Here is a 7,500-nt window from a genome sequence, read left to right as displayed (position 1 = left end):
GCGCCCGAACGCTCGGCGGAGCAAGGGCCCGGGCGCCGTGCCGCGCGCGCACCAGAAAGAACGAACATGAGCGCGCCCGCCCGGGCCAGGGCCCTGGCGCGACGGCCGCGCGACGGCCCGAGCGCCCCCGCCGCGCGCGAGCGCCCGCGCGCCGCTCGGCCGGGGGCGCCCGGCCCTGCGCAGAACCGAGCGACCACGCCGCGGACGCGCGAGCGCCCAGGCGCGACAGCGGGACGGCGCGCGCGTCCGAGAGGCCGATCGGCCTAGCGCGCCCGTCCTTGCGCGAACCCGGGCAACGGCCCGCCCGCCCGCGCGGCCCGGCCGCCCGCGCGACGCGCCCATCCGCGCGGGCCAAATGCGCAGAACCGAGCGACCACGCCGCGGCCGCGCGCGCGCCAAGGCGCGGGAGCACGACGAAGCGCGCGCCCGAGCGGCCGATCGGCCCAGCGCGCCCGTCCTTGCGCGTCACCGGCCAACGGCCCCGCGCACGCGCGGCGCGCCCGCCCGCGCGGCGCGACCATCCGCGCTGGGCGACGGGCTCGGGCGGAAGGCCCGCCCAGGCAGGACACACCCCCTTACCTCCCCAGCGGGGCATCCTCCGAAGGCCCACCCCAAGGGCTCCAGCGAATCGAGGAGCATTGCACACGGAAACGGCCCGGACGCGAGTCCCGGTCGCACGGGGTGCGCATCCCGAACGTCCGGGACGCGCTTCCCGGGAGGGCCGATGGAGGGAGCCGAAGTGGCGCACGGCCGCCGGGCACGGACGGCCGAAGGCAGCGCCCGTGCGCCGGGAAGTCGGCAGGCGCGTGCCGGCTCCGTCGGGGACGAAATGTGCCGGGCAAGTCCGCCGCGAGGCAACGGTCCTGTGCGGAGTGGAGCGGAAGGCCCGCCGCGGCGGCAGCAGACCCCCCCTCCCTACCACCCCGGCGGGGCATCCGCCCAAAGCCCACCCCAAGCGTTCCAAAGTACCGAGGAGCGTTGCAAACGGGAACGGCCCGGACACGCGACCCGGTCGCACGGGATGCGCGTCCCGGTCGCACGGGTCGCGCGTCCCGGGAGGGCCGACGGACGAAGCCGAAGTGGCGCACGGCCGCCGCGCACGGACGGCCGGCGGCGGCGCCCGTGCGCCGGAAAGTCGTCGGGCGCGCGACGGCTCCGTCGGGGACGAACGGTGCCGGGCACGACCGCCGCGAGGCAACGGACTTGTGCGGAGGGGGGCGGAAGGCCCGCCGCGGCGGCGCCAGCCCCCCCTCCCTACCACCCCGACGGGGCATCCGCCCAAAGCCCACCCCAAGCGTTCCAAAGTACCGAGGAGCGTTGCAAACGGGAACCGCCCGGACACGCGTCCCGGTCGCACGGGATGCGCGTCCCGGTCGCACGGGTCGCGCGTCCCGGGAGGGCCGACGGAGGAAGCCGGCGCACGGCCGCCGCGCGGACGGCCGGCGGGGGCGCCCATGCGCCGGGGCCTCGGCGGGCGCGGGCCGGCTCCCTCGGGGACGAACGGTGCCGGGCCCGCCCGCCGCGAGGCGACGGACTTGTGCGGAGTGGAGCGGAAGTCCCGCCGCGGCAGCAGCAGCCCCCCCTCCCTACCACCCCGGCGGGGCATCCGCCCAAGGCCCACCCCAAGCGTTCCAAAGTACCGAGGAGCGTTGCAAACGGGAACGGCCCGGACACGCATCCCGGTCTCACGGGATGCGCGTCCCGGTCGCACGGGTCGCGCATCCCGGGAGGACCGACGGAGGAAGCCGGCGCACGGCCGCCGCGCGGACGGCCGGCGGCGGCGCCCATGCGCCGGGGCCTCGGCGGGCGCGTGCCGGCTCCCTCGGGGACGAACGGTGCCGGGCGCGCCCGCCGCGAGGCGACGGACTTGTGCGGAGTGGAGCGGAAGTCCCGCCGCGGCAGCAGCAGCCCCCCCTCCCTACCACCCCGGCGGGGCATCCGCCCAAGGCCCACCCCAAGCGTTCCAAAGTACCGAGGAGCGTTGCAAACGGGAACGGCCCGGACACGCGTCCCGGTCTCACGGGATGCGCGTCCCGGTCGCACGGGATGCGCGTCCCGGTCGCACGGGATGCGCGTCCCGGTCGCACGGGTCGCGCATCCCGGGAGGGCCGACGGAGGAAGCCGGCGCACGGCCGCCGCGCGGACGGCCGAAGGCAGCGCCCGTGCGCCGGGAAGTCGGCAGGCGCGTGCCGGCTCCGTCGGGGACGAAATGTGCCGGGCAAGTCCGCCGCGAGGCAACAGTCCTGTGCGGAGTGGAGCGGAAGGCCCGCCGCGGCGGCAGCAGACCCCCCCTCCCTACCACCCCGGCGGGGCATCCGCCCAAAGCCCACCCCAAGCATTCCAAAGTACCGAGGAGCGTTGCAAACGGGAACGGCCCGGACACGCGACCCGGTCGCACGGGATGCGCGTCCCGGTCGCACGGGTCGCGCGTCCCGGGAGGGCCGACGGACGAAGCCGAAGTGGCGCACGGCCGCCGCGCACGGACGGCCGGCGGCGGCGCCCGTGCGCCGGAAAGTCGTCGGGCGCGCGACGGCTCCGTCGGGGACGAACGGTGCCGGGCACGACCGCCGCGAGGCAACGGACTTGTGCGGAGGGGGGCGGAAGGCCCGCCGCGGCGGCGCCAGCCCCCCCTCCCTACCACCCCGACGGGGCATCCGCCCAAAGCCCACCCCAAGCGTTCCAAAGTACCGAGGAGCGTTGCAAACGGGAACCGCCCGGACACGCGTCCCGGTCGCACGGGATGCGCGTCCCGGTCGCACGGGTCGCGCGTCCCGGGAGGGCCGACGGAGGAAGCCGGCGCACGGCCGCCGCGCGGACGGCCGGCGGGGGCGCCCATGCGCCGGGGCCTCGGCGGGCGCGGGCCGGCTCCCTCGGGGACGAACGGTGCCGGGCCCGCCCGCCGCGAGGCGACGGACTTGTGCGGAGTGGAGCGGAAGTCCCGCCGCGGCAGCAGCAGCCCCCCCTCCCTACCACCCCGGCGGGGCATCCGCCCAAGGCCCACCCCAAGCGTTCCAAAGTACCGAGGAGCGTTGCAAACGGGAACGGCCCGGACACGCGTCCCGGTCTCACGGGATGCGCGTCCCGGTCGCACGGGTCGCGCATCCCGGGAGGGCCGACGGAGGAAGCCGGCGCACGGCCGCCGCGCGGACGGCCGGCGGCGGCGCCCATGCGCCGGGGCCTCGGCGGGCGCGTGCCGGCTCCCTCGGGGACGAACGGTGCCGGGCGCGCCCGCCGCGAGGCGACGGACTTGTGCGGAGTGGAGCGGAAGTCCCGCCGCGGCAGCAGCAGCCCCCCCTCCCTACCACCCCGGCGGGGCATCCGCCCAAGGCCCACCCCAAGCGTTCCAAAGTACCGAGGAGCGTTGCAAACGGGAACGGCCCGGACACGCGTCCCGGTCTCACGGGATGCGCGTCCCGGTCGCACGGGTCGCGCATCCCGGGAGGGCCGACGGAGGAAGCCGGCGCACGGCCGCCGCGCGGACGGCCGGCGGCGGCGCCCATGCGCCGGGGCCTCGGCGGGCGCGTGCCGGCTCCCTCGGGGACGAACGGTGCCGGGCGCGCCCGCCGCGAGGCGACGGACTTGTGCGGAGTGGAGCGGAAGTCCCGCCGCGGCAGCAGCCGCCCCCCCTCCCTACCACCCCGGCGGGGCATCCGCCCAAAGCCCACCCCAAGCGTTCCAAAGTACCGAGGAGCGTTGCAAACGGGAACGGCCCGGACACGCGTCCCGGTCGCACGGGATGCGCGTCCCGGTCGCACGGGTCGCGCGTCCCGGGAGGACAGACCGAGCAAGCCGAGGTGCCGCTCACGGCCGCCGCGAGGGACGTACGGCGCCGGCGCCCGCGCCCCGTGGCACGGCCTAGAGCGTGCCCCCCTGCCACCCCATCGGGGCATCGGCGCAAAGCCCACCGCGGGGTAGATAACCGAAGGCAACGAGGGACGGTGGATGCACATATCCGAGCAGTGGCGATAGGGCCGGAGGGAGCACCGACAGGGCCGTGAGATTTTAAAGTACCGAGGGAATTTGCAAACCGGGCCCGCCCCTCCCCCCGTCCATCGCACGCCGATCGGGGGTCCGGCGCCCCGCGGGGGGCTGCCGGCATGCGCTCCCGGTGCAGGCATCGACGAGCCGCCCGCGACCTCCACTCGGGTCCGAGCCCCCAAGCGCGGATGCCGAAACGCGCCGGCCGCGGCAGCCCCACCCCTGCCACCCCATCGGGGCATCGGCGCAAGGCCCACCCTGGGGTAGATAACCGAAGGCAACGAGGGACGGTGGATGCACATATCCGAGCAATAGCGATAGGGCCGGAGCGAAGACCGAGGGGGTCGGGGGGTTTTAATGTTCCGAGGGAAGTTGGAAACGGGGCCCGCCCGGACGCCCGTCCCTCGCACGCCGATCGGGGGTCCCGCACCCCGCGGGGGGCTGCCGGCATGCGCCCCTAGTACAAGCATCGACGAGTCGCCCGCGACCTCCACTCGGATCCGGCGGCGCACGCGCGGATGGCGAAACGCGGAGGCCGCGGCTGCAGCCCCCCTACCACCCCGTTGGCGCGTCGGCGCAAAGCCCACCCCGGGGAGGATAACCGAAGGCGACGAGGGACGATGCATGCACATATCCGAGCAAATACCGAGAGGGTCGGGGGGAAGACCGAGAGGCAAGGGGTGTTTAGAGTACCGAGGGAAGTTGCGAAAGGGGCCCGCCCGGACGCTCGCCGCTCGCAGGCGATCCGGCGGGGCGCACGGAGGGCGCCGCCCATCGCCGGAGCTTGCTCGGTCATCTCTGCCGCACGGACACGTAAGCGCCGCCGCGCAAGGTTCGGCCGGCGGGGCGGACGGTTCGCCGCCGCAGGCCTTTCCCGCAGCCGGAACGTGGGCCCGGCGTTGCGCGCCGGCGGGCCGCGCAATCCGCCGGGGCGCACGGCGGGCGCCGCCCGTCGCCGGGGCTTCGCTCGGTCATCTCGGCCGCACGGACACGTGCGCGCAGCCGCGGAAGGTTCGGCCGGCGGGGCGGACGGTTCGCCGACGCAGGCCTCTCCCGCGGCCGGAACGCGGGACCGGCGTTGCGCGCCGGCGGAAGGCGCGATCCGGCAGGGCGCACGGCGGGCGCCGCCCGGGCTTCGCTCGGTCATCTCGGCCGCACGGACACGTGCGCGCCGCCCATCGCCGGGGCTTCGCTCGGTCATCTCGGCCGCGCCGCCACGTGCGCGCCGCCGCGGAAGGCTTGGCCGGCCGGGCGGACGGTTCGCCGCCGCAGGCCTTTCCCGCAGCATGCGCCCCTTCGCCCGAACGACCGCGGGACTCCGGTACGGCCTAGCCGTCGGCCGCCCGGCTGCAAGCCGTCGGGGCCGCTCGATCCCCGTCGCGTGCCGGCCGCCGCTCGGGCCAGCCGGCCGGCTGCCGCACGTAACCTCTGACCTCATCAGCGGTCGATCCGCACCGCGCTGGTCTTCGGTGCGGACCCGTCGGGGCCGTGCCGCGCCGGCCGTCGCATCCGGTTCCGCAGGCGCCGCCCGGTTGCCTCCCGCCCTCGTGCGCTCGCGCCGGCCGGGCGACGCGGTGCCCGCGGGACTCGGGCATGGTTGAGCCGTCGGCCGCCCGGCGGCATGCCGCCGCCGCTCCGCGCCGCGTGCCGGCTGCGCTCCTCCCCGCGCCCGTCCGCGGGCGGGCCCGCCGCCGCTCGCGCCGGCCGGGCGACGCGGTGCCCGCGGGACTCGGGCACGGTTGAGCCGACGGCCGCCCGGCGGCATGCCGCCGCCGCTCCGCGCCGCGTGCCGGCTGCGCTCCTCCCCGCGCCCGTCCGTGGGCGGGCCCGCCGCCGCTCGGCCTAGCCCCCCGGCTGCCGCACGTAACCTGCGACCTCGTCGGCGCTGGATGCGCGTCGTGACAGTTTTCGGTGGGGCGCCGCGGAGGCGCCGGGGGCCCATGCGACGGGCCAGGGGGCGAACGGAGGGCTCGGTCAGCCCTAACAGGGGACCGGCGACAAAGGAGCGGTCGCGCAAAGCTTCGTAAGGGACCCAGACGACGGGCCTACCGATCCGAAGCACCGCGCACGGACGCGCAGCGGGCCCACGACGGGCCGACACGGAAGGCCCGCCGCCAAGGCCGCAAAACCGACAAAGGAACCCACGGGGACGCACCAGAGCGGGCAAAGCTTTCACCGAACGGGACGGGACCGAGCCCCCGCAACAGGCGAGGGCGACGGATCCGACCAAGTAAGGCCGATCCCGCTCCACGCACGCGCGGCCGCAAGAACTTCGTGAGGGACGGGACGACCGGCCGACCGAACCGAAGCGCCGCGCACGGCCGCCGCGAGGGCCGGCCGGAGGCATAGACCGAGCGCCGCGCCAGCGGAAGGAGCGTGCCGGCTCCGTCGGGGACCACCTGCGCACGGTCCGTCCGAGCGAGCCGACGGACCGGCGCGGAAGGCCCGGCGCTGAGCCCGCAAAACCGACAAAGGAACCCACAGGGACGCACCAAAGCGGCCCAAGATTTCACCGAGACGGGACCGAGCCCACGCAACATGCGATGGCGACGGATCGGACCAAGTAAGGCCGATCCAACTCCGCGCGCGCGCGGCCGCGAGCACTTCGTGAGGGACAGGAAGACCGGCCGACCGAACCGAAGCGCCGCGCACGGCCGCCACAAGGGCCGGCTGGAGGCGTAGACCGAGAGCCGCACCAGCGGAAGGAGCGTGCCGGCTCCGTCGTGGGCCAACTCCGCGGGGCCCATCCGAGCGAGCCGACGGGCCGGCGCGGAAGGCCCGGCCGAACCCGCAAAACCGACAAAGGAACCCACAGGGACGCACCAGAGCGGACAAAGATTTCACCGAACAGGACGGGACCGAGCCCACGGAACATGCGAGGGCGAAGGATCGGACCAAGTAAGGCCGATCCAACTCCGCGCGCGCGCGGCCGCGAACACTTCATGAGGGACGGGAAGACCGGCCGACCGATCCGAAGCACCGCGCACGGCCGCCGCAAGGGCCGACCGAAGGAATAGACCGAGCACCGCACCAGCGGAAGGAGCGTGCCGGCTCCGTCGTGGGCCAACTCCGCGGGGCCCATCCGAGCGAGCCGACGGGCCGGCACGGAAGGCCCGGCCGAACCCGCAAAACCGACAAAGGAACCCACAGGGACGCACCAGAGCGGACAAAGATTTCACCGAACGGGACGGGACCGAGCCCACGCAACATGCGAGGGCGAAGGATCGGACCAAGTAAGGCCGATCCAACTCCGCGCGCGCGCGGCCGCGAAAACTTCGTCAGGGACGGGACGACGGGCCGACCGATCCGAAGCGCCGTGCACGGCCGCCGCAACGGCCGGCCGGAGGCGTAGACCGAGCGCCGCGCCAGCAGAAGGAGCGTGCCGGCTCCGTCGTGGGCCCGCTGCGCGTGGCCCATCCGAGCGAGCCGACGGGCCGAATCCCTCGAGGACGAACGGTGCCGGGCACGCCCGCAGCGAGTGCCCACGGCGGGCTTGTGCGGAGTGGAGCGGAAGGCCCGCCG

Source organism: Phoenix dactylifera, chromosome 10 (genome assembly GCF_051530095.1).
Source record: "Phoenix dactylifera cultivar Ajwa chromosome 10, Ajwa_hap1_PhDact_Kaust_v1.1, whole genome shotgun sequence".
NCBI classification, from domain to species: domain Eukaryota; kingdom Viridiplantae; phylum Streptophyta; class Magnoliopsida; order Arecales; family Arecaceae; genus Phoenix; species Phoenix dactylifera.
The sequence above is the reverse complement of the archived record's forward strand: the minus strand, read 5'-3'. Positions refer to the sequence as shown.